Source organism: Vicia villosa, linkage group LG4 (assembly GCF_029867415.1).
Source record: "Vicia villosa cultivar HV-30 ecotype Madison, WI linkage group LG4, Vvil1.0, whole genome shotgun sequence".
Lineage (NCBI taxonomy): Eukaryota > Viridiplantae > Streptophyta > Magnoliopsida > Fabales > Fabaceae > Vicia > Vicia villosa.
The window spans coordinates 105,053,102-105,060,822 of record NC_081183.1 but is presented as its reverse complement, the minus strand read 5'-3'; the positions used below and the strand labels follow the sequence as shown (position 1 = coordinate 105,060,822).

General features: G+C 36.4%; 1 pseudogene; it reads left to right on the top strand.

The window, feature by feature from the left end:
• Positions 1–707: 707 nt before the first annotated feature.
• On the top strand, positions 708–2,651 carry LOC131597611 (uncharacterized; annotated as a pseudogene).
• The last annotated feature ends 5,070 nt before the right edge of the window (positions 2,652–7,721 follow it).

Sequence of the window (7,721 nt, the reverse complement as noted above, 5' to 3'; positions counted from 1 at the left end):
AATGTCATGACCATTGTTACTTTATAAATTGACGGTAAAGATTCGTTACTTAAATTTTCATCTATTTGGTCATAAATAAATAAAAGACATAAATAGTCTTTTGGTCCCTATAAGTTGGCGTGTTTTTGTTTTTTGTCCCTGTATCTTTTTTTCTTGGATAAAGTCCTTAAGTGTTGAAATTTCATTTGATTTTAGTTCTTAAAGTTAAAATCTGTAGAAAAATCCACAGGTTTCCTTTGAATTTTCCTGCAAATTTTAACTTTAGGAACTAAAACCAAAAGAATTTTAATATTTAGGAATTATTTCGAAGGAAACAAATACAGGGACGAAAGTAAATAAATAAAAGCACCAACTTACAAGGATCAAAAGAATATTTAAGTCAATAAAATATAAAATACACTACTTTACTCATCGGTTTTCAGCAAAATCGAGGTAATAGGTCATGAATTTTTTTGAAAAATTAAGAAATGATAAAATATAGTTGCTGAGATTCAAACACGTGTCCTCTAGATACTTTACCCCTCGGTTTTCAGAAAAAACGAAGTAATATGTCATAAAAAAAAATTTAAAAAGATTAAGAGATGATAACATGTAGTTGTTGGGATCCGAAGATGTGTCTTGGCCGCTGCATATGCTTTTTTTGATCAGGATGGAGGTAATCCATTCAATCTTGAGTTCGCATGGTGATTGTTAAAAGATGAACCTAAATGGATGGGAGCATCAACCGAAAATTCTTCAAAAAGAAAAATAATTCTTCTAGTAGGGCTCACTCATCATCGTCTAACCCTGTGACACCTTCAAGTTATGAGTATAACTCATCATCACCAATGGAGCGTCCAATGGGACAACAAGGAGTAAAAAGGAATAGTAAGGCAAAGGAGAATGCATATGAGTCACCTTCTAATGTTGTGCATGATACATGGAATAAAAGAGTAGCAACAATGAAAATACTATCTCAATGTAAGGAGGAAGAGATGGAGTTTAAGGCATTGCAATTAATCACGAAAGACACTTCTACCATGAATGACAGTCAACGAGATGTTCATGAAAAATATTGTAATAAGTTGTGATCAAAATATGGACTTTAGTCATGATGAAAAGTTGTAGTACTTGTTATGTAACAACACCGATGTAAAATGGTCATTAGTACCACTTTAACTTATAATAAATATTATGTTGTTATTCAAACTAGCCGTTATTCAAACTAGCTGTTAGTCAAACTGGTCGTTATTCAAATTAGTCATTAGTCAAACTAAACTAGTCGTTATTCAAACTAGTTGTTATTCATATACCAATATATATATATATATATATATATATATATATATATATATATATATATATATTACCACCATTCTCATTCTTTTCTCATTCTTCTCTCATTCTTCACTAACTTTAATAGATTTAGACAATTCAAATGATCTCTTTTGGGAATTCATTGAAGAAGAATTTATGGACAATACTGATGAAGAACTACTAATGTCAATGCTCGAGAAGGAACGTCAATCTGGAAGTTCCTCTAGGAGAAAGAGAAGAACAGTGATTGATCAAAGTCGTGAAGAAGGGCACACTCGATTATTCAATGACTACTTCTCAAAAAATCCAGTATACACAGATGTTCAATTTCGAATAAGGTTCAGAATGCATAGGCATGTATTTATTCGAATAGTAGCCGCACTTGGAAATCATGATGAATATTTCCAAATAAGGGTCGATGTAACTGGTAAAATGGGGCTTTCACTATTGCTGAAATGCACATCTGTTATTCGTATGTTGGCATATGGGTCTCCCACTAACATTGTAGATGAATATGTTGGAATCGGTGAAAGCACTTCAGTTGAGTGCTTAGAAAGATTCGTTCGGGAGTGAATGTTGTATTTGGGGCCGAGTATTTGAGAAAGCCTAACAACACTGATAACGAACATCTTTTACAAATGGGTGATGCACGTGGCTTTCTAAGTATGTTGGGTTCCATTGATTGTATGCACTGGGGATGGAAAAATTATCCTATTGCATGGAAAGGACGGTTTTTTCGAGGTGATCATGGTAAAACCACAATCATGCTTGAAGCAGTGGCATCCCAAGATTTATGGATTTGGCATGCATTTTTCGGTATTGCAGGTTCTAACAATGACATTAATGTGCTAAACCATTCCAATGTTTTTAACGATATTTTGAAAGGACATGCTCCCACTATGTAATATACAATCAATGGAACACCATATAATATAGGGTATTATTTAACAGATGGTATATATACCGAGTGGGCCTACATTTATCAAGACCATTTCAATGCCACAGGGAGAAAAGAAAACTATTTGCTCAACATAAAGAACCAGATGGAACGAGCATTTGGAGTGCTCCAATCTCGATTTGCAATTATACGTGGCCCAGCGCGTGCATGGCATATGGAAACCTTCAAACATACCATATATGCATGCATCATATTACACAACATGATTGTTGAAGACGAACGACACACATACGAAGGTGATTTTGATTACTCGTATGATAATGTAGATGAGAACAACTCAACAAGTGAAACATTTAACGTTCCTCATCCGAATCTTGCAACAAAATTACAAAGAGCAAGTCTTTGTGAAAAACAAGTTCATCGCCAACTTCAAGGAGATCTAGTAGAATATATTTAGGAATATTTTGGACATGAGGATGATGAAATTTAAATGACTAATTATGTGATCTTATCTATTTTATTGTTTTTAATTATATGTAATGCATTTGAGATTAATTTTACTTATCATTTAAAATTTTATGTTTAATTTTATTTATTTTATATTAATTAACATTTAAATTATTAGTTTAAATAAAATGAAATTTAATATAAATAAAATATTAATATATAGAGTTGCACCATTTGAGTGAAAATTACAGAAGTTGTTTCAAGATAATGTGTTTTAATGGGTCTCAAAAAAATTAAAAATGGGTTGTATCATTGAAGATGAACTTAATATTATTAAACGTAAATGATCAAATTGAAAAGAATAAAATAAAGATAAATAAAAAAAATCAGTATATAAAGTTAAATTAAGGGTTCACATAAGTAACTTTGCTAATTTTTTGTAATGCCCTTTTACTTTGAAACTTTGGAACTGGCTTGAATCTATATTTCACATGAACATCAATTTAACCTCCTTCCAAATGCTCTCAAAACTTTCAATAGAAGATGAAGCCCTCAATGCAAGTCGGTTGTCTCTGTTGCTATGATAAACATCTTCAACATTAATGTGACATGCACAAAGAACCTTAGATTCAATAATGTTAACTTAATTAGAGCTCAACTAATGTATGGATTATGCCTAATGTGAACCTTTCTAACAATCAAACATCCATATCCTCTAACCCTTTTATGGTTGATTTCATGGTTTTAAAAGCTTTTAAAGTTCAAGTTCATCATCCAAAAGTTCCAAAAAGTATTGAGGTTTTATGACCTCCTTCAACTTTGGATTGGGTGAAATGTAACATGAATGAAGTCTTTCTTAGGAACCATGCCCCTACTACGTGTAGAGGTGTGTTCAGGAATAATGTTGGTGATATTCTAGATTTCTAGGTTATTTTTCCGCAACTTGGCAACATAATCATGTGTAGATGAGTTAAATGGTATTATGCATGCTATTGATGCTTCCTCTCAATAACATTGGCATGAAATTCAAATAGAATATGCTACCTCCTTCCACAATTCCTTGATGGTTCCTTGGAGAATAAGAAATCACTTGAACAACTCCATTCTTAAAACTAGATGCATGAACTTCATTATCACTCATGTGTTTAGAGAAGAGAACCAAGGTGCCAACAAGCTATCAAATCTTGGTCTCTCTATATACCTCTAATTGTTAGAGATGTTTTCACTAGGAATATAATTGGTCTACCTAATTTCCTTTTTAGTTGATTGAAGGCTTTGGCCAGATCCCCATTTGTATCGTGTTCTTTTCCTTTTATATATAGTTTCTTTTCCTTAAAACTTTTTGTTAATTTTTAATTGCAACAAAATATTTTAAAATTCCTGACAGTCAGGATTTTTTTATTTATTTTATATGTGAATTTGGAGATTTGTGAATATGGAAATGAAAAAATGAGAGCCTTTTGGATCAAAGAAAAGATAGTGTTGCAATTTGTTAATGATGGTTTTTTTCTTTTTTTTTTCATAAGACAATTTGTTACAAGGAATGAGATAAAGTAGATGAAAATCTTCTTATGTGATGTAAGTTTGGGAAGTTGTTACAAAAAGAAAATTCCTTAGAACCATATTCAATTAGAATGGAAAAAGACAATAATTATCGAGTGCTATCAAGTATTGCAACTATATGAGAGATAGTGAGGATAAGAGTGTGCGGGAGAGGAGGTGGACGGTGGTTGGGGGCCGGAGAAACGGTATGCCGCCGTCTCGTGGTAGTGGGAGGGGAAGATGGGACCATATTGGAAAAACTAACTCTGTCCAATTTAGAAGTGCAACAACAACCTTTTTCTTCACTTCGTTCCCTGATAATGTGAAGGCTAGGGAGCTCTATGATATCTTCAAGGAGTACGGTCTGGTAGATGAGGTTATTATTCCTGGTCGTAGGGATAAGTATGGAAAGCATTTTGGTTTCGTTCGCTTCTTTGAGGTGACAGAAGCGGAACGTTTGGTGGTGAAACTTGATAACATTCACATTGGGGAACACAAGCTTTTCGTTAACTTACCTCGGTTCCAAAGAGGAAAGAAAGGTATGAACGGAGGAAAGGATGTTATGGGTGATAAGGTTTTTTTGAATCCGTCGGTGGCATCGCAGGACGGTGGTTCCAAGTTCGTTGTAGGGGCTGGTGGTTCATATGCGGATGTGGTTCAAAAGCGTCAGGTTAAGAACTCTGTTGGTTTACCGGGGTTGGCTTTTGAGCTGGACATCTCGGAAGCTTTACATAGATTCTCCAAGGCGTTTGTGGGAAAGGTGAGGGAGGTGGGGATGACATATAACATCCAGGATATATTCGATAGGGAAGGTTTTTTTTGGTATCAAAGTCACGGCCCTTGGAGCTAACCTGTGCTTACTTGAAGATCGGGAAGAAGGAGCAGTCCAACGCTTAATATCCACAGATAAAGACTAGGTGGATTCTTGGTTCTCGGAAGTTGAGATTTGGGATAAGGAGGTGGGGGATGGGGAGAGAGTTACTTGGGTTCGGTTGTATGGTTTGCCCTGTGTGTTTCGGAATGAGGTTTGCTTTGAACACATTTCCAAACCTGTAGGGTTCTTCTTAAGTTCTGATTCCGATACGGTTAAGCAAGTTCGTTTGGACGTGGCTCGATTCCTGATTCGAACCACTTGTGCGGTAGGGATTGATGAGGTGTTCTGTGTCTCTATCAATGGTAAAGTGGTGAGGGTGAAGTTGGTGGAGGATGCTCAGGGTCCTCTTAGAGTTATCTCTTCCACCAGAGAAGCTTCGGATTGTGGATCTTCTGAACTATTTTCCGACGAGGAGATAAATGACGAGGATGTTTCGGAGAAGGATGGAGTTGACATTGATCTGGGGGTGGAGCCGGAGGAGTCGGAAGGGATTCCAGCAGAGGAGATTCCGGTGGCTCCGGTTTCCAAGCATGTTCAGGAGGCTTGCATGGATTTGGTTCCTGCTGTAGCATCAGAAAAGAAAGAGCTTTTACCTATTCCTAGTTTAGATGAGGGTCAGGTGTTAGAGAAAGATAATCATAAGGCACTTTATTCGATGGCGGCTGAAGCGGTTATTGGTCAGTTGGTGGGACCTATAATTCCGTTGACTCACCTTGTTTCTTCCCAACCTTGTGTGGCCGTTTTGATAACGCTTTGTTGGGCTTGAGAAAAGTTAGATTAGGCTGCTCCAAGGCCCAGAGTGAAACTCTTGTGGCAGACTCGGCAAAGGACCAGCAAACTTCACCAGTTTGTTCCTCTTTGTTGGCAAAGAAGGATTCTGCCGCGGTGGTGCCGGTAGCCTCATTTTGCTCTTCAGATGGCCGCTGTGTGGGGAGTAACCGAGGGAGTCCGTCTTCTTCTTTCTGCGCGGAGACACCCTCAACCTCTGATTCATATTCTGGTAAGGGTTTTTCTCCTACCCCAATTGCAATTCGTAATTCGTTTTTACCTCTGTGTAGATCGAAAGGGCGTGGTAAGGTTAATGGGGTGGTGGGGTCGGTTAGTAGTGGTCCGGTTGGGGGTAATGTAACGCCCGGAAAATAAGTATATACTTGATTTGGACGTTTGTGACGTTTATTAGAATTGTACCGTTTTTGGAGTTGTTTCAGTCGGTATTAGTTCGGGATGGCGGACTAATATTTAATTGAAGGTTTTCATATTTTTGGTACCGGAAATATTATTAAGGTAATATTCCGCGTTTTGGGGCGTTTGAACGATATTTGAGCGTAGGGGCATTTTGGTCATTTCCGCGAGGAAGATATTTTCTTTATAAAGAAAACAAAGATAGAAAGAAGAAAAAGAAAGGAAAGAAAGAAAGAGAAGAGAGAAAGGAGAAGAAGGAAAAGAGGAGGAAAAGTGGAGATTGGTGGATTCTCGACCGATTCGAGTTCCGATCGTTGCTATAGCAAGGTAAGGGGGTGAATCTAATTTATCTTGGATGTATGATTCTTATAGTCTTGTTCTTGTTCTTGTTCTTCTTGTTCCAATTTCCACAATTTTCTTGTGTGATCTTTGTTTGATTTAAGTTTGTTTGAGAATGATTGTATGATGATTAAATGATATCCTTGTTGTGTTATGGTGATTGATCATGCTTTCTTTTCCATTTCTATGGCTTGTTTGAGTTTGGATGAAAAGTTAGGTTTTGAGTTAGATTGATGAATTAACCGTGAAAAGCTTGATGTTAGGTTGTTTCTATGGTTTGTATGTGTTGTATTGGTGTTGTAATGATGTTTTGGAGTGGTTTTGGTGGGTATAAGGGGGTTGGAATGGTTCTGGTTCGTTCTGGTTTTTTTCTGGGTTTACGCAGGTCCGCTGAGCGGAGGTGGGTCCGCTGAGCGGAGGTTCTGTTGCAGAAATTTCTCTGCCCAGGTCCGCTGAGCGGAGCTGAAGCGGATGACAGTTTTTTCTGTTTTTCCAAAACTTTGAAACTTCATAACTCTTGAACCGTAACTCCGATTTTGTCGCCGTTCGAAGCGTTGGAAAGCTAACGCAATGAACTATATTATTATCTAATTAAATGATTCATAGGATGAAGTATTCCATTATTTTTATTAGGATCAAGTGATGAGTTGTGTAGTATATTTAATTATCCAAACTTTGGAACCTTGTAACTTTTGATCCGTAGCTCCGTTTCGTACGCCGTTCGAAGTGTTAGGAAGCTAGTTGGATGTTCTATATGATAGTATAGGCTTGGTTAGCTTGTTGTTAATTGGTTATGAGGGTTGTTGATGAAAACACATAATTGTTTATATACGCAATATGATTGGTAAATAATCATAGTGCTTGGTTGCAATTGTTAATGATGTAGGATGTAGTAGTGGTTGGTTGATTTTCATAAATGGTTTTGTAAACTAGTGCATGATAAATCATGATGATGTGTTGTGTGAATGTTATCGTATTGATACGAGGTATGTGATTAATTATCGATAACATGAGATCATGTTCATATGTGTTATGTATTAATGAATGTTCATTCTTAATATGTGACGATGTTTGGTTGTTTGTTGTTAACATGATGTGTGGCCTTATGGCAAGTAATTGTTGTTATGAGAATGATGTATTGAT